Below are 24,985 nucleotides of genomic sequence, written 5' to 3'. Positions count from 1 at the left end.
TACAGGTAAACATAAAATACTTCTGTTCATTCAGAAACCTTAATGCATTCAACAAAAGGTACTATAAGGTAAGTAAAGCAATGTCTACACATATGCAAAACACAGTTTGGTGGCCCAATAGGCTTTTTAACATAACATCAGCAATTTCAGGAAATTGCGGCAGCCTATTTTAAGGCTTCCTAGATCTAACTTAAGTTAAATGTTATGTGTACCCTGCGTGCTAGAGTTTCTCTGGCCTGTTAGATAAGACAGCAGTTCCAGACCCACATTCCATGCAATGTTCCTTCAGCCAATTAGGTTTAAAATGCTCCTTTTGTTTCTTCATTTCGAGAATGAACTGTGCTGTGGTTTTCTCTTTACTAATCATTTCATAATCATGCACCATCTGATGAAGAAGTCTGTGGGTCTTAGAAAGCTAATGCTTTGTTCCATCTCTGCATAGTATTTTCAGTTAGTCCAAAAAAAGGCATCAAAACCTGCTTCTTGTTTGATTGTAAAACTGGACTAACAAGGTGTCGAACTTTTCTTTGCACTTCAAAATGGTTACCAAAGTGCATCAGAGACAGTGGCACATCTGCCAAACTAGGAAAAAGAAAGCCCAGCTGGACAGTGATGTATTCTTCCTAGCTGCCTGCAAAAATCCGATATCAGAAAGGACTCTGGATTGTAAACCCTCAGATGACTACTCACAACATGGTATACGCTGAGTAGGTATGCAGAAAAGCACGAGAGAAAATAAGGAATCCTCTCATACCTCATCACTTCTCCAAGAGAACCTGACTGAAGGATAGAAACAATCTTACAACAAGGCTGAGAGAGAGCAAAGAAAAGGCACAGCACTACAACTCAAATGGGAGCTTGAGAAGAACGATCAAAAGACAACGATTATTTACTAATTTGAAAGAATAAGAAACTAAACGTCCTACAAGGAATGACACACTGTACTGTTTGGGTACTGGGAAGGGTCACAGCTCACCCTGAAGCAGTAAAGTTAAGTCGGAAGGTCACTTTTTGGAGACTCTTAACTGGCTTTTTAATCCAGTCTTTTGTTTTTTGATTCCTTGATCTCTTTTTGGTGACCAGAGGGACTTCTCCTGAAGTCCCCTGCCATTACGTCCCTTTTTCACTCATATAAGGTACATGGTATTGGGTTGCCCCTAATGCGTCCAGGCCCAGGGTCTCAGGGTCCCCATTTTTGCCTTGGTGTGATTTTATTACCCCACACATGTTCTAGGAAGTAGGCTGGTGGCAGCTAAGCTTTCGTTTTTGCTTCACCAGGGATGCAAGAAGTTTTGTAGCATTGGTATGCCTCTGTACCTTTTTGGTAGCCATGCGGTACCAATGTTTTTTGTAATTGTTATTTAAGGTACGATTTAAAAGTTTTATGAGGTTCTCAGCCACCTCTGGAACATGCCAGCACTCAGATCAACAAGATTAAGTGCTCCCAATCGTGTTGGGCACGTCAGGGCATTGAAGTCTCTCTGAACATAGTTAAAAAAATAGGTGTCCAGACAGTCATACATGTCAAAATGGAGTTCCTCGTATTAGCTGTGAGTTTTTCCATGGCTAAAGTGTTCCAGACATTGTCCAGCCACATATTGGTAGAGGGCGGTTCAGGTCTACACAGATGCAAAATGGAGTGTTTGGCAGCCATCAACAAGTAGGTCCACTGCTGTGCATAGTTGTTTTAGCGAATCACAGAGGCACAGGATGCAGAGTAAGGGGCCTCCTGGAATCTCTACTCCTATTATATCTTTTAATTTGGACCTTACTTCCAGCCAGTAGTTTTGTATTGCCGGGCAGATTCATAGAATATGCAATAGGGTACCCTCAGCTCCGCAACCTTTCCAACACAACCCTGAGACAGCAGGGCACAACTGATGCAAACGGGAGGGGGTTCTATACCATCTTGACAGTATCTTGGCTTGTGTTTCCGCCAGGTGCGGACATAATGTGGTGTAGGTCCCTGAAAATATTCTTTCCCAGGTCTCCGCAGATATCTCCCTTCCCAAGTCCCTCTCCCATTCAGCACGTACTGAGAGTGAATTGATTACTTTATAGAGTCTAGATATCAACCACTTAGCTTCTGCTGGTTACTGAAATCACCTCAAGAGGGTTAGCTCTCTGGTTGCCAGTTCTGTAACAGAGGTGTGAAGCCAAGTGCCTACCTTGTAAATATCGAAAACGGTCACACTCTGTGAGCCCCATAGCATTTTTGCACTCAAACGTTCTAATTTTCCCCTTCCCATTGCGGATTAACTGGGTAAAAGGTGACGGGGAGGAGCAATCCCCTTCTGATTTACTTAGGCTGCCCCAAACTTCAGTGTTGAGCCCCAGGACCTCAGACTTGGAGCGGTTTACTTTAAATCCCTAGACCCTCCCGTAGAGTCGCGGTTGGTCCTCGACATGGGCTGGGGAGCTAAGCGGGTCAACAAGGAACAGTATGACATCATCTGCAAACAAATTAATCTTTTGTTGGGACCCTCCAAATTTGATGCCTGTGATTTGTGTGTTGGCCCTTATATGCGCCGCCAGGGGCTCCATAACCATGGTGAACAAGAGAGATGATGGGGGTAAGCCCTGTCTTGTCACCCCTCTGTACGCAAGTCTTCGGGGTAAGGGACCCGTTAACCAACAGGTGAGCCGATGGGTCCACATAATTGTTTAGTATCATGTGATGCATTTTGGGGCCTGTATTGAACCCGTCAAGCACCTCCACAGGCTCCCCACTTCACCCTGTTACATGCTTTCTCAGCGTCTAATGCCAGCAGGAGGGAGTGTGCCTGGTTCCAGCCGATCTATCCTCTAGATTGAGTACCCTCCTACTGTTATCCATTGTGCTCCTCCCCCAAATAAACCGTGAATGGTCTGGGTGTATTAGGGCTGTCGCAAGCTTCTCCAGCGGCCCGTTAATATTTTGGTAAAGATTTTTGAGTCTAGATTCAAAAGGGCTATCAGCCTGTATGACGAGCATTGTTTGGGGTCTTTTCCCGGCTTGGGAATGGGCTCCAACTGGGTCTCCTTCATGGGTTCCGGAAGTGTCCCCCCCCCCTCCTTTATAGCGTTAAAAACATCGGTCAGGGGTTTAGCGAATAGCTGGGCCAGCGCCTTATAAAATTGGGCAGTGATCCCATCAGGCCCAGAGGCCTTACTGAACTTTAGGGATTGGAAAGCTTCTATAACCTCCTGTGGCTCTATAAAAGCCTCTAAGCTTTCCCTGTTTATTTTTATTTATTTTACTGAGCATTTGTTAGGCGCCTTATACAACAGAATTGTGTTTCAAAGACCTCCGCCAACTCAAAAGAAGCTGCGAATCATCCTGGAGAATCTCGCCCACAGAAGAGCACAAAAACAAACTTACCGAAATCTCCTTGCACTATAAAAAAGAAATTGTCCTGGCCAAACGGAATTCTTATAACAAGCGCATAAGCACAGCTAACTCAAGCATGAGAGAGTTGTTTTCAATTCTAAAAGAACTAGAGTCGCCCACTCCCATCCCTGATATATGTACAAAGGACAAAGCCTGGTGTACGGAGATACAACAAGCTCTGACCAACAAAGTCACCATGCTGCAAAAGAAAATTGCGGCTAAGAAAGCTACCCTCAACCCAAACATACTCAACAGCAACCCATCTCCACTAGAACAAAATATAACTAACCAATTCAGATTTATTAAAACCTCCATCCTGGAAGTGGAAAAAACGATCCTCTCTCTTAAGCCCTCCAATTGTCAAGGTGACTTGTGCCCTGCACAACTTATAAAAGATGCTGCCAGAGAACTCTCGCCCTTCATATCCAAGCTCATGAATGCCTCATTCGCCACAGGCATTGTACCATCCAACCTGAAACAATCATGGGTACTGCCTCTATTAAAAAAACAATGCCTCGACCCCTTCATCCGCCCCATAACAGTCCCCTTTCTACTAAAAATCTTGGATAAGATAGCATACACCCAAATGCAAAAATTTCTAGAACAACACAAGCTCCTAGGATCAAGGCAGTCCGGCTTCCACCCACAACACGGAACCGAGACGGCGCTCATCGACTTGAAGGCCCAAATTGATGAGCTAAGAGACAAAGGTCAAACAGCACTCCTTCTACTTTTGGATCTCTCGGCCGCCTTATACCTTGTAGACCACATAGTCCTCTGTAACCACCTTAACTCTGCAGCTCACTTCTCCAAAGAAGCCATACTATGGGTCGAATCTTTCCTGAATCAAAGGACCATGAGGGTGTTCTCCCCCCCTCAGATGCAGCTGATCCTATCCCCATCCTGTGCGGTGTTCCTCAGGGCTCCTGCATATCTCCAACATTATACAACATATTTACCAAGCCCCTTTTTGATGATCTGGACCTTCTTGGTATTGCCTACACTAACTATGCAGATGATACCCAGATTCTCCTCCCACTTTCCGGGGATTACAACGAGGATTTGGCCTTGGTAAATAGGGTGTACCTCATCATCCAGGAATGGATGGCTACTCATGGTCTATGCCTGAATGATGATAAAACGGAGCTACTCATTTTAGGTACACATTCCACCCTCAAAAACCAGGCCAGAAATATCATGCCTTTGAAATCGATGGAAACACTATCAACGTTGCCAAGGAAGTGAAGACTCTTGGCTTCTACCTAGATGCCACCCTCTCCTTCAACAAACAGATTATTTCTCTGGCCTCAGCCACAGCTTATATATGTAAGCTCATCAGAGCTGGCAAACCTTTCATCTCTGATGAGAACTGTCTGATCCTAGCATCTTATCCAGACTCGATTATTGTAATGCCCTGTATATCGGGGCTAACAAATCCATCCCACATAGAATACAAATTCTACAAAATAATGCCCTGAGAGCAGCTCTTGTCATCCCCAAACGAACCCACATCTCTAAGATAAGGCGAAATAACAAGTGGTTATCCACCCAAGACAAAATCTTACTGAAAGTGGCCTCCCTCACCCACAAAGCCCTGAACAAGGCAGCTCCTCCCTATCTCTCGGATAGATTCATAGAAAGACAATCATCCAGACCCTCCAGAAGCAACTATGCCAATACCCTTATCATCCCGAGATTTAAATTGACTAAGGCCGGAGGTGCTAGCCTCCCTGTCCGGGCAGCCCAAGTTTGGAATTCACTGCCCCAAACTATACGTGGTGAGAAATCCTACCTTAAATTTAGAACCAACTACATCAATCACTTGAAGCAATCGATCAACTAATCAGCAACCCCTACCATCCTCTTGCCTCCATCACAGATACAGATTTTATACTACAAATTACCTTGTACTGCTCTGCCTGATGATACACCACCGGCAAGCATTATTTAACTGCATATCCTGTATATAACTTATTGCATATTTCTGTATAGTACCTGTATAATACCTGTTATATAATGTTCTGTATTGCTCCCTATCCTGTCTATAATATTTTCATCATGTATAATTTATCCTGTAACCTTTGTAACCATTGTAAGCTTCGCATTCACTTATTGCTGCGCCCATTTACCCTCGGGTATGGTGCGCATTTGAAATGAATAAAACAAGCAAACAAAGTGCCACAAGGCTAAATGGGAAGGGATCAGAGGAAATAATAACTATGGCAAAACAGTGCAATACAGTCAAGGTCCTACTAGGCCTTGTGGCATTCGACATGCAAAAGGTGAGATTTGCCTCAATTGCACTTCATCCAGGTATGATCTCTGTTCCTGAATGCTGGGTCCACCAGTGGAGTACAGCGCGCTGTCAAATTTGTGAAAGCGGTCCTGCATCTTCGCCCCCCCCGCCCCTCATCCCCCCCCGCCGACTCCCCACTCCCTGTTCTGGGCATCTCTCAGAGTTGAAATAAATGAGGAGCCGCTCTGCTGCCTGATGAGCTGAGCCACCAGCCTCCCTGGGACATTTCCCTGTTCAAAGTAGTGGTGCCGCAGACCATGCAGTGTGCTCTGCCTACTGGGTCCTAAGCACTTTCAACTGGTTCTTTGCTGTGGCAACCGCTCTAAAGACCCTCTTAGCGGTCTCTGCTTCCCTGAGCTCATGCAGGAGCTGCTGCTCCTCCCGCCCTCACAACCGCTTCATTGGAGCTGTATTGCAGATAATATCACCCCTAGCTACTGCATTAAGGGCATCCAGTAGTTCCCATATGAAGTATCGGCTGGGTATTTAGTTCGAAGATAGCCTCTGAATGCGTCCTTCAGCCCCTGTAGGCACACTGAGTCACTTAGGAACCCGGGGACAACTTCCACTGGGACTTAGGACGTCCTCCCACCCAGTCTCCTAGGCCTACCACTACTGCATTATGGTCAGTTATCGACATTGGTTCAATCTCGGTCGACAAGGCCAATCTGGCCCGTTCCGCAGACATGAAAATGTAGTCTATTCTTGATGCAGAACGTGATAAGTGTATGTATATGCCCTGGCTGTGAGGTGTCTATTGCGCCAGATCTCTACAAGATTCAGCTCTTGGAGCCAGTCCCATAGGTTGTGTGAGGCCACCCGTGCTGAAGAGTATTTTGCCTGTGTGGACCTGTTTTTCTCCCTGTCCATGGTCCTATTCATGCCTCCCAGGAGTAGAAGTTCGCTCTGTCCGTGCTTCCCCACCAAGTCTAGTACTTGCATCATGAATGGCTCTTGGGAAGGGTTTGGGGCATAGAAGGCTAGGATGGTTACCAATTTCCATGCAATGTACCCACTACTATCACTGACCTCCCATCCACCCCCTCCTGGTTCTATTGTGCACAAATTCCAGATCTTTGTGTACCAGAATCGCTACTCCCGCTCTCTTACTTTCAGCTGAGGCATGAAACTGATGTAGGTAGAGCCTGTTGTGGGTCCTGAATTAGTCTTTGACCACTAGTTGTGTTTCCTGGAGCACAACTAGGTGTACCGGGAGACGGCCAAGTTCTTTAAATGGTTGCGTACATTTAATTGCGGTATTGAGACCCTGAACATTCAAGGTGCATCTAATAATCCCCATATTACATTCCCAAAGGTCTTGTTCACCAGGAATACTTGCCTTCCCCCATTCGCAAACACCTCCATGCTTCTCTGCCGTTCTTTCATCATTGACAAATGCCACATAGGTACTCATCCCAGTGGTCTTGCCAAGCCAATGCCCAATAGTTACCCCTAAGAGTCCACCCGCTATCTCCCCATTGTCTCGCCATAAGCTTCTGCTCAGTCTAATACTTGTAGTGGAAGATTGAAATCCCACCTGCTCCCCCCATTCCCTTCCACCGACCCTTGCAGAACAACAAAACAACCTTGTAATTACCAACCCTGTCAGCAATACCTGGTGCTCTATCCGCCAGCAAGGCTTTGTTTTAACTGCTAAAGGGAAACTGCGCGGCAGGCCAGGTGGGCTATACTCCTTGCCCCCAACAACCTGCACTTCTTCTTGGCAGGTTGTAATTCGATATTGCTGATCTTCCCATCTGAATAATAGGCCAAAGGGAAACGTTTTTTCACAAGAAATTGTACTACTGGGCCCATGGCTCGCCTTTTTTGCAGTGCTGATTGAGCCAGGTCCTGATGCAATTGTTGGCTCGGAAGTGCAATTGTACTTCTGAGCCATTTACACTTATAGAGCCTGACGTTGCAGCTGTTCTTACTTAGTATAGTCTCCTTCTGAGCATAGGAAGTAATTGCCACCAGCACATCCCAAGGTCGCACTCCTGGCTCTGTTAGTTTTGGACCAACTCTTTGAATCCGATCAATGTTGACCACTTTCTTTTCTTCCCTGGGGAGGATGTCTGCGAACATTTGTTGTGCAGTAGCTTTCAGGTCCTTGTTCTCCACCGACTCCACCATGTTTTTAATCTGTATTTTAGATCTACGGGAGCGATACTCCAGGTCTTCGCATTGGATTTCTAAAATATTTGATAGATATTTGTATGCATTTCAGGTGTTGGTTCCTCTTTTACTGCAGTTTGTCAACTATAGTAAATGAAGCCAAGACATTGTTTTTTAAAAAAATATATTTTTATTGGCATTTGTAGACAAACATACAATATTAAATGCACCTTGTTGTCGTTTTATTATCGGATAATGTCCATTATTTCTTAACTGATAAAACAGAAACATTAAACAACAGTTAACAGCAACTGTTGTGGTTATGACTTACTTTTCCTCTTAGGTGGTGGGATGTTATAAGGTTTGAGTATATTGTTCTGTGGAAGCCCTGTTGGGGGGGTGTGGTCAATGTCTTGTCTGTGATGTTTCGTGTTTGTGTTGGGCAAAACGTGTGGGCTCAGGGGGGCTTGTAGTCTGTTGAGAAGATCATGTCTCTTATTAAGGCTTTCCATGATTCGAACATGGCGTTTATGTCACCCTCCTTTTGAGTGATTCCTGCGTTTCAGGCGTTGGTTTCCACAGTTGTCCATCTCTTTGATCCAGACTTCGTATCTTGGGCCCCAAGGTGATTTCCATGCCATTGCGATCGCTCTCTTTACGAGGATTCACGCCATGTCCATTAGTCTTACGATATGCTTGATTTTGCTCCATCTGGGATATGTGCCTAGTAGACACTCTTTCGGGGTCCATTCAGACCTATTCACTTCCGCTTTTCTGCAGGCTTGTTCGATTTTTGCCCCAGAATCCTAGCACTTTACGACAGGTCCAGAACATATGGATCATGTTAGCATCCTCACTACCACACCAGGGCCATTGCGGTCAGGCTTGTTTGGTAAAGCTGGCTACCTTTTGTGTGGTCATGTAAGTTCTGTATAGGATGTTCAGCTGAATTAGCCTAAACCTGGCGTTTCTGGACGCCTCTTTTGGGTATAGTAGTGCCCTTTCCCATTCGTTCTCGGTCATGGTGATTTCCTGCCAGATCTCTGAAGGTTGAAGCGTGGTATGGTTAGGCAATTAGTCTGAGCAGTTCTGCGGGGTCTGTTAGAGTTGTAGGTGGCAAATCTATTGGCCAGATAGCTAGGTGCTTGGTTGGAAAGGCATTTGTGAGTGAGAGCAAGTGTTTTCAAGGAGATTCGTTGTGATACTGAGAGCCAACGTATACTATGTCTGGTGTCTGAGATATGTTGGTTCCTAGGGATATTTAGTGCAGCTCTGATGGCATTGTTTTGGATAATTTGTAACTTGTTTAAGTTACACAGGTTGGTGCCAAGATAGAGGGCGTTACAGTAATCGATTTTTGACAGCACCCGTGTTCTGCCTAATGTAGTGCAGTTGGCAGGAGATGAGAAAGGACTGGCTGTGATTAGCTTGCAGGTGTAAGCAGCTGCGGAAGAGACTGCATTAGTTTGTCTGGCCAAGGATGGAGTGGAATCGATATAAATACCTAATGTTTTTGTATCCTTGGAGACCTTGATAGTGTTGACATCAATGGTGAAGGAATTAAACAAAGGGTCAAGTTTGTTGAGTCTTTGGTGAGAACCGAGGATGAGGAGCTCTGTCTTTTCGTCATTCAGACAGAGTCCGTGCTGCGCCATCTAGGCTTGGATGACTTGGTAGATGGAGTTAACAGCAAGGGAGTCAGTTGTGTAATCTCCTGTAATAGGGATGAGTATCTGGGTGTCGGCAGCATAATTAGTGTATGTGACACCCAGATAGTCCAGCATATCGAATAGTGGCTTTGTAAACACATTGAACAAAGTAGGGGAGACACACAATCCTTGTGGTACCCCGCAGGTGACTAGTGAGGGTATGGCTGCCGCCAAGGGGGAAAAACCTGCATGGATCTGTTATCCAGAAATGAGCTAATCCAGGCCGTCACATTTAGCCGATGCACATGACACTGGTGCACCCACAGGGCCATGTGACTGCAGGCGCACTGCATGTCGCAGGAGTGGACAGTTGCCAGGCAGACCATCTCAGCAGACATGTTAAACAGGAAAACAAGTGGTAGTTTAGCCTACAGGTACTCAAACCAATTTGACAGTTGTGGTACAGCCAAAGTAGGCTTATTTGCGACCAGTATAAACTCAAAAAGCCACAGCTTTGCAGATGGTTCCCTAGGCAATGCATTATGGAGAATGTGGCCAGGAACATTTGTTTGCACTTTTTCCCTAACTTCATTTATCCAAATAGGAGTTCAGATACTACAATGAGAAAGCAGTATGCTAATCCTAATTGCCCCAACATATGCACCCCATGTTGAATATGGCTGTGGAACCACCAATCGAGCTCCGCCCAATACATGCATACACATCAGCAGTTAACCTACCCAAATCCACAAAATGTTAAGCAGGTTGGCTCTTGAGGTCATAGAGTTCAGTCCCTTAAAGCTTCCCTCAAAATGCATTTACATTGCCAGGAAAGCATGCTAACTGAACACACGCACATGCTTTAACAAATGGCAAGGCTTTGTCATTTGGTATTGGGATCACACTATCAAGGCTTTGGAGTGTATAGCGGCAGACACCACGTACCTGTTGTACCTCCTAAACTCTTTCCTAGTGTTCAAGCAAACAAGATTAGATGCTTTTTGGAAGACACAAGGTTTTCACCAAATTAAGCTGCATATTTCATGTCAATCATTCTATTGAATTGCTAGATTATTACCAAAGGCCAGGACCACAAGCAGAAAGATCAATATATACACTGGATAAACGTGGAATAGTCCTAATCTATATGGATTGTATCAAGCAAAACAAAAAAAAGAACCAATTTTTCGTCTTTTGCCAAAGGACAAGCAGTCCTGTTACTACATCCAGTATTGCCAGACGGGTTGTATGATATATTTAAGAGAGCTACACTTTTGCACAGATGCAGGTGCCATCAGCCCCAAAGGCACATTCGGTATGGCGTGCAGTGGCAAGGCGTCCATTCCTAGCCATTCCCTCTTGACTATATTTGTAATAATGCAACAACCTGTTCAGTGTACACATTCTCAAAACATTACTGCACCAATACCCGGACCAGAGCAGATTCAAAGGTTGGCCAGGCAGCACTACATAACTTGTGTTCTACCATTCCATCACCTTACCCACCTCCAGAAACACTGTTACCTCGTCTATGCAGAACATGTGAATCTAAACCGATTCACAAGCCCCATAAAACCTATTTTACTTGCCAGTAATAGTCTTTCTGGAGCTTATGGGCCTCATCACGATTCTGGCAGTAATACCCCTGGGAAACTGCCAGCGCAAATAGCGTTACCGATACTCGGTCCAGCGCTATTGGCACCGGAGCACGAGTAGCGGGCTATCGGTTATTTCTCATTACCCATTGGATCCAATGGTGGTTTCATAGCGCTATTGGCACCGGCGCAATTAGTGCTGACAACGGGCAGAAAGCTTGATTTTTACCTCCATCAAAAAGCTGGAGGTAAAACTCAAACTTTCCGTCCAACTCCTAATACGGCTAGCCCTTAAATGTAGCAGTAATAGCGTTACCGCCGCATTTACGGGCTACCGCCTAACTCGTGATCAGGCCCTATGTCTGTATACAATCACACGCACCCACTGTTAGGAAATATTTTCTTTTTGTAACTTTCTCGCCATCGTTTTCTTTGGAAAGATCATTCTTTTTGCTCTGTTTTTGATCCTGTCCTGACTTTTTGCAGGGAAGGGATGTCTTCAGCTTTTGCTAATTTGTTATGGGGAAACTGATTAGTCCTTCAGATTATCAATACTGGGAAACTTTGTTTCCCTTTTTAATTCTTGAACTTTTACATTTCGCACAGCACCTTACAGTGCAGTGTGACAAATCTGAGGATGTTGTCCCTTCCTACCAGGGGGGAAGCCTTACCCAGCACGCCAGGGCAGTACATACAGTATGAGGACTCCCCTGCCAGGGCAGTACATACTGTATGAGGACTCCCCCTAGCACACAGGGAGAGGGTTATGTGGAGAAGAGGTTCCCTGTGGGGTTAGAGACAAACAATATCAGAAAACACAGGGTCTATCCGATGTAATACATGCTACACCTTCTTCCTCTATAAATCCTTCTTATACCTGTTCAGAACTGACATATTTCTTTTGCCAATGTACTCCATCTGGCTTAGCAGGCAACTATGGGAGTGACTTCCAAATATCAGACATATAGCTTGAAGACTAGTACTGGGACGAGGAGGTGGATGGCCAGTACAAGGATTATGTGTGAGAAATTGAATGAACGGTCTAGTCTCCTAAAACCGCTGATTGGCTTGAAGCAGTATAGGACAATGTGCCAGGAAGAAGCAGATGCCAAATAAACCACTGCCGACTGCAGCGTAATCCTGATCGAGACGGGAGCCTTCAGGGAAGCAGCGGAAGCTCTGAGAACACCATACCGACCATGAAAGAAGACACAGGTACGTGGGCTGTCACTGAACTGCACGAGATCTGAGGAGGCACAAGGCTCAGCAAGTGAACCGCAGAGAGAGCGCCTGGGTCCCTGAACAAAGCATGAGAGAGGTGTCTATTTGGCAGGAGAGCAAACCAAGGGGAGACGATGCCATTGTGCGAGTCGAGGACCCCCACCTCGCAGAGATGGTCTCGGACCCTGAAGTAAAACAGAGTCAACGGTCTAATGGACAGGGGAGTAAAGCAAGAAAAAACAACGTTGTGCAAGTTGAAAACGTGTACCCATATGAGAAGTGAAATCATAACATTAAAAGTATCCAATTTCTAGTAAAAGCAATAACAAAAACATTATTAAAAAATTGCCTAATTTGACAAGAGGAAGAACCAAGCCAACCTTTTGTGAGTATGGGATGCGCCCACACAAGAAACCAGGAGGTCTATGACTTAGAGACTGATAAAGAGACTCCTCCATTTTTAGAAGACCTTATCATTGGTATTTTATAACATGCTTAATACTGGGGACCAGTTTCGAAGCACAAGTCCGGGATTCAAACCTGTGTTGCTATGCATTGTCTTGCTTCCAAGACAAACACGTTGCTCCTGAGCTATCCTGCCGGCCCAATATGGTGGGAGGATACCAGGAAGGAGATCCATAGACAATTCTTCATATGATGTACGAAAGGAGAACCAGAAGTCTAGGGGAAAGGAGCACCACCCTAGTCATGGAACATTACTTTCTTTATTACTCAAACACCAGAGAAGCTGAGAGCTTTGTTTAGCGACAATGCTATGAAAACCTTAGATTTGGGGAAAAGAATTTCTTTGCACATTTATCTTAGACTAGGGACAGAAGTAAGGTTTGCGGACACAACAGTGACTAACTCTATAGCTTCGGACTGCCTGACAGTTTCACTAGTTTCTTGTGATGCAGGGAAATCCCCGCTAGACATGGGGACAGAGAAACCTTTTACAACCCTTTTATCATTTAATAGGTCTGTACCCAAATTCAGGCCACTTTTTTGTCAGAGTCTTAGTTCGGTACCCTTACAGCAGTGAAATGGGGATACTTTTGTATCATCCTAGCTTTTTACACATGACATTTCTGGTTACTTTTAAATGTTTTGTGAGAAACCTAAAGGTGTCTCCCTAGCTAGTCCCTGTGGATCTGTCACTCAGGTGGCCAGAACACGGCCATCGCTATTGGATTCAGTTCCTGGGGGTGGACCAGTGAGGGAGGATCACCTGGATGGTGGATCCTCAGGGAGTGGGACGACGACACGTGCGACTCGATGTCCCCCTTCTTTCAACACCTTTTCCCCATCCTACCACGTAGGACATTCAAAACGGAAATCTGCCAAAATATCGACCTCATTTGTGCGCCCCCCGCAGTTACTGCGACTTTGGGGGCACACAAAATACCAACTCCCATTCCTGCCCCCAAGTAAGTGGGGGACAACAAAGTATAAAAAAAAAGATGAAAGCACCTGCGGCGTCAGTTCGGACCCATGCAAGTGGGAGGAACCGACGCCGCAGGGATAACTGGGAGTCAGTGGCGCACACAGAAGTGTGCTGCCATAAAAGTAAGTGGGGGGGTCAGGTAGGGGTATGCGGGGTGGGGGAGGTGGATAAAGTGATCTATTTGATCACTGCGCTGCACTATAATTGGCGTCATTTTCATCGGCGCAGTTAGTGGTGCACTGATCACATAGATTCCTCAAAACCACTGCTCCCCCCCTCTCACTTTTTCCAATAGAAACACTTTTTGCACGACACGCCAGAGAACAGACTAACACCAGAGCCGGTTACCTGATGTAAGAGTTGGGCAAAGTCAGGCAATTGATCAGAATCATACACACACTTGACAGCCCTTTCCCTTCCCCACAGGAATAAAAGGTGGAGCAAGAGAGCACAGTACGAGCAAGCAGACTGCACGACGAGACGGCTAACCAGGCCCGGTAGTTCAAGAGGAGAAGATAGGCAGCGAATATCGAGAGTCTGACCAGGAGAGATACGACGTTTCCCTTTTCGACACAGACCTGCGAAACCTCCGAAGAGGGAATCGGAAGACCGAGGCCAATAGCCCACGTGTGGTGCAACAGATGTCAACGATACACAGAGCGTGTTGACGCTGATAATTGGGAGCGAGGGAGACTCCTGCTACCGTTGTACCGGCCTTGACTCCAGTTACGAGGAAAGCCAAGCTGTTCATCACAGTCGGTGAGTCGAGGAGAGAGCTGATGAGCAAGACTGTGGTGATTGAAAGTCGCAAAGTGGCAAGTTGAACCAAGTTCAAATAACTAAGTGTTAAGGGGAGACCAGCTGCAGAGGGAACCAGCACAACGTTGGTGCTAACTCGAGAGACTCTGGTCGATCCCCGTCTGAGTGAAACTACAGATACCAGAAGGGTGTAGGAGAACCGCCAAGTTAGGGCAAAGTGGCCAGACAGGCGGTCAAGCAAAATCCCTGTACAGTCGAAAGCCTTTGACCCAAGTACTGTAAATAAAGCAAGGGAAGTGAATCCTGCAAACATTGAGAGTGAATGTGGAATGTAAAGTTGGCAAGAGTGAACTTGGAAGAGGGATGTTGACAAAGAGGGCAAAGTCTGAAGTCCCAAGAAAAAGTGTGTTGATAAAGGTGCACCCGACCAGGGGATGTCCACTGGAACGGTTTAAGAAGACATTCATTGTAGTGAAAAGACAAGCCATAGTGAACCCGGAGGAGAGGGGCAGAAAGTAAAAAGGGGTTGGCACCCAGAAGAGGGGCACTCGGGGGTGAAGCCTCAGGGGTGAGCTGTGGAAACAAACCTTCATTTTGTTAAAGGAAATTTTGGTTTTGGTTATTTGAAAACGTCAGACCCTCGAAGGTAAGACACTCAACGAAAACTTGGCCATCGATGAACCAGCTAGCTTCAAAGGGAACTGTCGTCTTGTGCTGAGGAAGCTCGATACTGTACTGTGCTCCAAGATCCCAATTTACCTAGTGCTCAAAACCTGGGGAAGGGAGACAAAAACTACTGCATCCTGACATATTATTATTTGTGAACACTTCTTTCTTTTCTTGAAAACCATCCCACACCCTTTTTGTATTAGTTGTAAGGTTTGGCAATAGGTTTCTTAGTATAGGCCCTTTTTATTTGACACAACGCCACCAGGACTGCCTTATTTTCATTTGATGGTCGACGCTTGCTCCCATCTTAGATTTAGGTTTAGAGTAGGCGTTTTTCCAACCTGCATACAGTTTAATAAACACCCTTGAATTGTGATCCCTTGTCTGTCTTTACTGTTGCCAACATGAGTTCCTTACAGTTCCTAAAGACAAGCTGGTGGCAGCAGTTACATTTTTACAATTTTTTAAATTCTTTTTGGTGCGCACATTTGTGTTTACCACGGATGGCTACTAAACGTGGCTAATGCCCTAACCATGAGATTTTCATTTGTAGTTTGCCCTTCTTCCTACCTTCTCGGGTCAGGAAAGTCCTTATAACGACCTGCACCTACCTCAGAAAGGTGCTGCTTTCACAGGCTAGTGATGGCTTTGTGTGTGTGGCCCATGAAGTGGGCTGAGGCGGTCTAGTCCCAGTCCACATCACTGGTGCCCAAAAGTCTGCTACTGGGGCCGATGGGAAATCAGAAGTTGTCTTGTCTGGCTGTTCGAAAGGTGCAGATCCTTACCATTGGTGGGATTGGACCTGCTTAGAGCTCGGATTTTGGATAAGAGAAGGACTCTTGCAGCCATTCTTCAGATCTATGTGGTAGCCATGAATCCTTCGAAGAAGAGCAGCCTATTAATCATCAGGGGGGCGGCTTCTGCAGTGACCCAGCAACCTCTTCTGTGACCAGCGCAGTGAAGCCCTGCTCTCGAAGACCCTTGTTGGTGCTTTTGGACTTCCAACTAGTGTCGACGATCCAGCCCCTCTGAGCCTTCAAAATGTCCCTGGACTTCCCAGTGGACTGATACGCTCCCTTCTGGGTTACCTCACCAGAACCGTCACGGTTCTGGATTCAAGCCCAGAACCTGTGGAGGTCCTCAGCGTGTGCCACAAGTCACCTTATCCCGAAATTCTAGCTCCCTGTCTTCAAGTGAGCCTGTCCTGGAGCAGCTTCTTTGACGGCAACTGGAAGGATGCCTGTCGTCTGCAAACGGTGGTCATCCCAGGAATTCGCCTTCAAGTATCTTGCAGAGGTCTGCATCGTTGGAATCCACATTTCTTCATCAACAGGGATTTCATCTTGAAGTTGCACCCAAATGGAAGAATCCTCAAGGAAGGAAGACTGCAATCCCTAGTCTACCCATCATGATCCACCGGGGAATATCAAAGGCAGTGGGGGTAAGTAAGCATACCTGTCCCTACCCTATCTCCCTCTTATTTGCCTCTGGCCGTCAAACCTGGGTCAGGTATCCTGCCCTTGGGTTAGCCTTAAGACTGAGAGAGGAGAACTTAAACTGTCTTCATGTAAATTCTTGTTGAACTTTTAAATTGTTTGAACTTATTGTGAATCGCCATGACTAGTCCATTGCATCCCTGAAGAGAATACCTACATACGAGAATCCTTGTGTTGGAAACTTTCACGTTTGGGCACTAGGCCCCCATACATGTTAGAGCTTGGACTTCTAAAGTTTAGGAATTTAAATTGTGACTGGTTCTCATCATTTGAACTGCATCTGCATTACTTACCTGTTTTACATGGAAAGTTATTTGATGATGATAGTGACTCAACATACTGGTAATTATATGCATTTGTATTATAAGAGTATTGTGAGAGGGGGGCGTGGCCAGCGCGCATGGAGTGAAGACGTGAACCCACGGGGCTCCCGTCCATGATCCTGCAATTGATCCTGTAGCGGCAGATAAAGACTTATCCGAAATCAACCAAAGACAAATAAAGATAGCTGAACCTTTTTCCTACCTCCCGGAGTCCTTCCGAATGAAAAACAGACCAGGGAGGCCACGGTGACGGCCGTTTTGCGAGACTCCCCTGCGCCCTCCATAATGGCGCCGAAGGCTCCTCTGAGCACGTGAGGCGTGTAAAGACTGGCACTGACACTCAAGGGACCAACGGTGCCTTTGGGCTCAAGCACCTTGGCAAGAGGCAGGCTCCGAAATCTCTGAGCTCGCGCCATATGGAACACGAGTCTACTGCTGCTCCCCCACCCCCACGGACACCGCAGACTCATCGGCTGAAGGGCCCGGGGCTGGCTCGCAGAGGGGAAGCTGCCGAGCAGCGTGCCAAGAATCAGGAGACAGAGCCCCGGCATCTGGGGACAGTGAGCGGGGCCACCTGGGCCCATAGACCGAAGGAGCCCACTGAGCCGCAAACGCGCCCAGAGGCATCGAGCTCCAAGTAAAGAGATTGCGGATCGGTGGGAGGCGACGGGAGCGGCGGCGCCTCTGAGGAGCCCAGCTGCGCAAACCAAACCCAGACTGCAGGTACCCAGGGACCCAGGCCGGCAGAAGCGGAGAAGGGAGATTGGCGCCCCCACACACTGCTATCTCTCCCCCCTGGACACATACGAGACCGCGTATACCGCGGCCCTGGGGGACTCGACCCTGCGCCTCACCACACCACCTCACTAAAGCAGGCGGGCGGCTGCCGTCCCTCACCCCCAGCGTGGCTACAAGCACCCGCAAAACAGCAGGCACGAGAAGAAACCCCGGGAGAAACTGGGCAGCTCCACCGAATGCACGCAGAGAGGCACCCTGCGAATACCCATCTCTAAGCCAGTGCCCAGAACCCCACCACATGCCCGGTAGTCCTGGCTAACGACTATAGCACAGCGCCCATTGCAGGATAGAAGTGACCACTCTTAAAACAGCAACAGCAGCCAAGTGGTGGTGAACTCATTACGCCACTAATCACCTCCCAGGGAGGAAAACCTGCATCCGTTGCTGCAGCCTCCACTACAATAAATGTACAGATACCAAACCAGCTGCCACAGATGACTAGAACCCTGTGGGGGCCCTGACCCCTCGAGAGCTTGAACTCGAACAAGATAATAGCAGGCCCGCATAAAAGCGACATAGACTTACTTGCTCAACCAAACGCAGGTAACCAAAGGTTCTCTCTCTCACACTCCAGAATCCAGAGACCCAGGACCGTCCTCCAGAGTCATTCATCCGAACCAACTGCCCCCCAAGACGCCTAATACTGTAACAATAGACCCGGTCACTCTGCTCCTGAACTACCAGGGCGCTGCTTGCCCCTTAGCCACAACTAATCAAGAAATAGGGGACCACAGCTCCCTACAGAAGAGGTGACAGGCCTTGCAACCCAGCTTTCACGACAGCACAACAACATTTCAAGTGGAAGCCATCGAAGCGACCTAAGCAAGACACTGCAAGATGTCCACAAGGAATAAACCCAAGTCGACGACAATAATGGGCAAGACCCAAGCAACAACCCCACCATAAGACTAACACACAGACTGAGTCACCCCCACCTGAAGATGATCCCAAGGACACACAGGTACTGCAGGCCATCGCAGCACTCAGAACATTTATTGATACCAAAATAGATGAAGTCAAAGCTGATGCGCAGCTCATGCGCCAAGATGCCCGCCACCTCACTGAAAGAGTGACCAAGGTGGAAGCAAACCTACAGGATACTACAGAGACCACCTCAGACTTGAAGACAAAGGTCCACGAACTTGAAAGGCAGGTTACAAGACTAGAGGCAAGATCAGAGGAGATGGAGGGGAGGGCCTGACGTTATAATATACCTATACTGGGAATTCTGAAGGACATGGAGGGAACCAACCCGACTGAATACGTGGAATCCATGAGACTACAGGAAATCGGGCCTGGCAAACTCTCTCAGGGATTCACAGTCGAGAGAGCCCACAGATCCCTACAAAAAAGGCCCCCACCAGGATCGTACCCACGCCCAATCATTGCGAAGATCCTAAATTTTCGAGACAGAGAAATAATAAAGTTCTCAAGAGGGAGTCGAGATCAAACGGAATGACTCCAAGATCGTCATGTATCCTGATTATACCCCCAATGTACAACGTGCTAGAAATTCATTTATACCAATCAAAGCTAGATTACGAAAACTCAATCTCAAATACATGCTGCTATACCCCTCATGCCTCAAGATACTCTACAAGGGAAAAACGGTCTTCCTGGAAACCCCGGCTGCAGCCAACATGTGGCTGGAGCACAATAACTTGGCCGACGCACCTTAAGGACTGAAGGGCTAAACGTGAATCAGTGATCCCGCAAATCGGACAACTTCAAGATCCGACACCATGGCATTGAACTTAAAAGACGACCCTCCGCTACGACGATAGATTGCGCCACTACAGACGGGAGCTCATGCGACCACACATGAGCGCTGTTACATCCCACCCCATCGAAACCAGTGCCGGCCTGGTGCCACCACTCCATCTGCATCAAACGACCTGGATAGGCCCACGCGATGCGGAAGCCCCCGAGCGTTGCCCCCCAAATGCAACTGCTGGGGGCAGTTCACAGTTTTTTTACTTTGTTAAAACACTCACCAGAGTGGAAGTTGAAACAGTTAAAATGTCTCTGAGATCTAAAGCAACACCTTCAGCGAAGACACAGGGGAGAGGGGAGGATGAATCGGCACCAGGCAACCTGGAGGGGAGGCGCCAGAGCTCCCTGACCACTAACCAAGAGAAGAGAGGCAACAAGGAACGAACACTTAAATTCTTCCCCAAACTAGCATGGCCACACGCATCAAGGTTTTAACCTGGAATGTGAGGGGACTGGGTACCTACCTTTGCCGAAATAGGATTAAATCCTACCTGAATAGGAAGAAGATCGGACTCGCCCTATTGCAGGAAACCCATCTAACGAAGGAATCCACCACAATGCTACAAATGCACTGGGGCAGGCAGGGATTCTGTGCCACATACTCCAAATATGCCACAGGGGTGTTCACATGGATCAGCCCTCCAATCCCCTTCCAACTAACCAGGACTGAATCAGGTCCAGAGGGAAGGTATGTGATATTGTGGGGCCATATTGAGCAAACTGAAATATGTATTGTGAACTCATACATCCCCAACAACATACCAGCGCACTTAAACCTGATGTACGCTAAGGTCACACAATATAGGCACGGATTCTTCATCTGTGGGGGTGATTTCAATTGCGTTAGCAACCCAGAACTCGACAGGTCCACACCTCTCCCCGGCGGTCCACCAGCATCCACCATGGTGCTGAATACCATGCTGAAGTGCCTAGACCTAGTGGACGTCTGGCGAGAGCTGCATCCAGATGACCGGGGCTACTCTTTTTACTCCTCTCCACACTAGGATCGACTTTGTTTTCACTGGTAGAGAAAACCTGCCCCAGATCGACACGGCACAATACCTTGGTTCGGGGACGACCTCAGAGATTCCCTAGAGAACTATATAGCAGAAAACATGGGCAGTGTGGATCACCTAAGCACACTATGGGATGCCCTGAAAGTAGTTATACAAGGAGAAATCATAGCAAAGGCTGGAGGCATCGGGAAACACCTACAAACTGAGCTAGAACAGTGGGAAAACGAAATTGAACAGCTGGAATCCAGTACCCAGGACACCCAGCAGGAGGAAGACAAACTCAAGCAAATCAGAATTGAATGCAAAAAGGCTTGGGACAGACTAACCAAGTTTGACTACACAACAACCAATAGGGCGCACACCCAGGCAGACCAGCCCAGCAGACCACTAGCCTGGCTGTGCAAAAAAGAACATCCCAAGCACCCAACCACAGCCCTGAAAAGCACAGATGACACGCTGCATGAAACCCAACAGGGCATCAATGACACTAACAATTCTATGCCCAGCTGAACTCCCACGATGCCCAGGCACCCCCGGACGAGATCTCGGACACTCCAGAGGAGATGGGGCTGCCTAGGCTATCACCCACACGCAGTGAAGCCCTAGATGCAGACATTACCACGGAAGATATATCTGAAGAAATGAAGTCCCTGGCCACCTGCAAGGCCCTGGGTAGTGATGGGCTACCCTCCGAATTTTACAAGACTTACGAACCAAATTTAACCCCGCTACTGCACGAGGTCTTTCAGGAGGCATGCAAACTGGGGATTTTGCCTGGGAGTATGTGCGAAACGCTGGTGATCCCGATGCTTAAACCCAACAAACCTGCAGAAGATTGTGACTCCTACCGCCCACTTGCAATGCTCAACTACGACATCAAAATATTGACCACAATCCTAGCCAAGGGGCTCTCTAGGGTAATAGGAGAATTAGTGCACCGAGATCAAAATGGCTTTATGCCAGGCCGTAACACCACCGCCAATCTTTGCAGACTCCAGCACGTCATGTCCCAGGCTAATCGCCCTGCTATCCTTGGATGCCATCAAGGCGTTCGATTCCATCTTCTGGGAATGGCTATTAGCGGTCCTCCGGGAATTCGGCTTTGGGGAGAAATTCATCAGATGGGTCAAAGTTCTCTACACCAAACCAAAGGCACGAGTAAAATCTGGACGGCTTGTCTCCGCGAGTGGGACATACAGAGGGGCACTAGGCAGGGTTGCCCTCTTTCCCCCATGCTTTACATACTCGGGCTTGAACCTATTGCCATCTATTTCAGAAAACAATTTTTCGATGCACGTATACGACTGGACGGGGTAGATCACATAATCTCCCTTTATGCAGATGATGTCCTCCTCTATGTAAGAGACCTGCACCAGAACGTCCCGACTAAGCTGGAGGTCCATGGCAATTTTGCCCACGATTCAGCAGATGCAAATCCTGCCTCTTTCCATTGGCTGGCCTCAAAGACAAACACATTGATGACCTACCTTCATTGGAAGTGCAATGGCAGCTGACCTAATTTTGCTACCTCTGAGTCAACCTACTACACACACCCGAGCTCATGCACGAAAACAACACCGTGGCGGCGCTGCCCCCTCTACGCAAATCGATAAGTTTCTGGTCACGACTCCCCCTGTTCAGGATGGGAACAGCGTCCATCATCAAAATGATTGTTCTCCACAGATTCCTCTATGGATTCCAAAATGTGTACTACTATATCAAAGCCCTCTTCTTTCGCTTACTCGAGACGATACTCAAGGACTTCCTATGGGGTAAAGGCAGACACAAGATGGCATTAACCACATTAACTCTCCCGCACAGACAGGGCGGCATTCAACTTCCTGACCTGGAGAAATAGTATCTGGCAGCCCAGCTCAGCTTCATAGCCAAATGGTTGGCTGATGACGTCACTTCGGAAACAGGACTACTGCAGCACCCAATCGCTGCAATCCGGCTGAAGGAACTTATTTGGGCTCCCCAACACCTCCCAAGCGAAACACCCTTAATGGCTACCCTGGGAAGGCAGGTGTGGCACAGAACAAAGTCACTTCTCCACCTGAAGCATGCATATACTCTGGACATTCCGCTCCTCTCGACCTGTGCCAGAACAGCGTCGACCTAGCAACCATCAGGTACTGGGAGAGGAAGGGAGTGTACACATGGCGAGACTTATACAACGAGGGCTCCTTCCGTGACTTCTCTTCACTGCAATCCGAGGGAGACATACCCAGCGGCCAGTTCCTGTGGTATCAAAAGATTCGAAAGCTAGCACGAGCCAAGTGGGACACATGGCCTGAGGAGCCCGAGTCCAAGCCCTTCGTAACACTACTGTATAATTTGGGAGAGGGACGGAGACTGGTGTCTCAAATATACAGTCACCTAATAGACGGGCCTAATCCCCCTAGCCCGGACCTAAAACTCAAATGGCACGGGGTCCTGGGGCGAGAAATGACTGATGGGGGATGGGAGAGAGCTCTGGCGTTCCCCAAGGAGGTTTCCAGGAACTCCAGATTCAGATTGATCCAACTGAACGTACTATACCGCTCCTATCTAATTCCACATAGAATAGCGACGATCAGCAAGCAACCCCATCACAACTGCCCATAGTGCAACGGGGACAAAGCGGATCTACTACACATGTTCTGGGAATGCACCATGACCCAGCAGCTCTGGGCTGAGGTGGAGCAAACCCACAGGAGGGCAGGCATAACCAGGTACGAGTGGACCCCTAGCGAGTGCCTCCTGGGGACTTACCCCAGATTAGCCAAAATCAAACGCACTGTAAAGCTCATGGATATGGCATGTATCCAAACAAGAGGACCATCGCAATGGCATGGAAGCGACCTGGCGGCCCACGATTCCAAGCATGGCATAGTGAACTGGAATGCTTGGTCGGGGCGGAAACCTCAGCCTGGGAGCACAGCATCGCTAAATCCCCAGAAGATGCAAGTCAGGCACTGGACGCTTGGAAGGCCCTGACATGGGCACTGTTCCACCCCTCCAACGACGAAAAGCCCCCTTGAATGATTTACCCCCACGTTAACTGAACTGACCACCACAAAGTCACCTAAACAGACAATTCCCAGAAACGAAACTGATCCCTCATCTTCATGCTTCTTCCTCCACCCCGCCCCTCGCCCACCCTACTCCACCCCCTGCAAACTCTCCCAAGCTGAACTATCCATCAACCACAAGGAGACAAACACTGTTACTGTTAAACGTTTTATGTTAAAGTTGTTTATTGTTTAATTTAACGGCTGGCTTCATATTGATGAGCCCATACTATGAAGTAGTTGGCAACTCCTGTCATACTGCTGTTGTACCTATAACAAATGCCAATAAAGACATTTAAAAATAAATAAGAGTATTGTGTGATAATTCTACCTGCTAGTGTTTTTCAGGCCTAAATCAATAATTGTATTTTTATAACTGACAGTCTAAGCTGCATTATTGTGCATTATACTGTGGCGACCCATTGGGGGCCCCTGACCATTCTCACACACTCCTGAGACTAAGCTTTGACTACTCTCCACACTACCTTGAATGGGTTTTGGCTGCACTCTGAGCTCCCTGTTCATCATGACTACGATAACCTCCTAAAAATTTTAGACATCCATCTAAAGTGGAGAGCACAGGCACACCAACATACATTACACTCATAAAGTCCTAACATACTCTCAGGCCAACACAATTAAAACAAACATCTTTGGGTATAGGCACTGAGGGGCCATGTGTTTACCTAGATAGGTAGTATTAGGACAGTCAGTGGCTACTTATACTTTTCAAAAAGACAACTTGTACTACTCCAGATGAACCACTGGATGGTAGTATATGCATGCTTTGTGATTCTAGTAGTAGTTTTAGGAGTATAATAGATGAGTGTACATTAGTTGAGTGCACATTTTTCCTGAAGTAACAATTTTCCAGGTTCTGTAGAAAACCAAACAAACTGCCAAATCTCATCTACCTGTGAAAACCACAGTACTTTTTGCTGGACTCTTGGACATTTTTCGTGTTCTCCTGAATGAGGGGGGCCTTTTCTCCCCTCATTCATTCTTTTTGCTCTGACCATGGGAACCCTGTTCATTATGTGTTTACTTTGGTTTATGGAGTCATGCTTTCCTCGATACCTTTTAAAGGCATCTGTGTTTCACTTTTGCAGCACACAGCACCTTCTGTGTGGTGTTTCTGGGACCCCTTTGGGCTCTCCTTTTTACATTCTTTTATTCTCCTTAAGAACCACTGTTCTCAAGATTAGAGGGATACTTTTATCCTGAGATCAGCACACAGCACCCTATGTGGAGTGCTGAAGGGTTATCTTGTATCCACTTTCTCACTGCTCCTTTCTGTTGTAGTGGCAAGCATACCCTAATAGCTTGTGCCAGTGGACGTTGTTCTACCGAACTTTGTGGAATTTTGGCTCGAAGATTGTCTTCACAGCTGGGGCTCTGTACAGAAAGG

At 47.2% G+C, this 24,985-nt stretch overlaps 1 protein-coding gene across 2 annotated transcripts in view; it reads left to right on the top strand.

The window, feature by feature from the left end:
* Nucleotides 1-24,985, top strand: part of CDAN1 (codanin 1) — a 563,981-nt gene that overhangs the window by 200,111 nt on the left and 338,885 nt on the right. The window lies entirely within an intron of this gene.

Source organism: Ambystoma mexicanum, chromosome 14 (genome assembly GCF_040938575.1).
Source record: "Ambystoma mexicanum isolate Mex_15411 chromosome 14, UKY_AmexF1_1, whole genome shotgun sequence".
Lineage (NCBI taxonomy): Eukaryota > Metazoa > Chordata > Amphibia > Caudata > Ambystomatidae > Ambystoma > Ambystoma mexicanum.
This window is presented reverse-complemented; position numbering and strand designations above follow the sequence as displayed.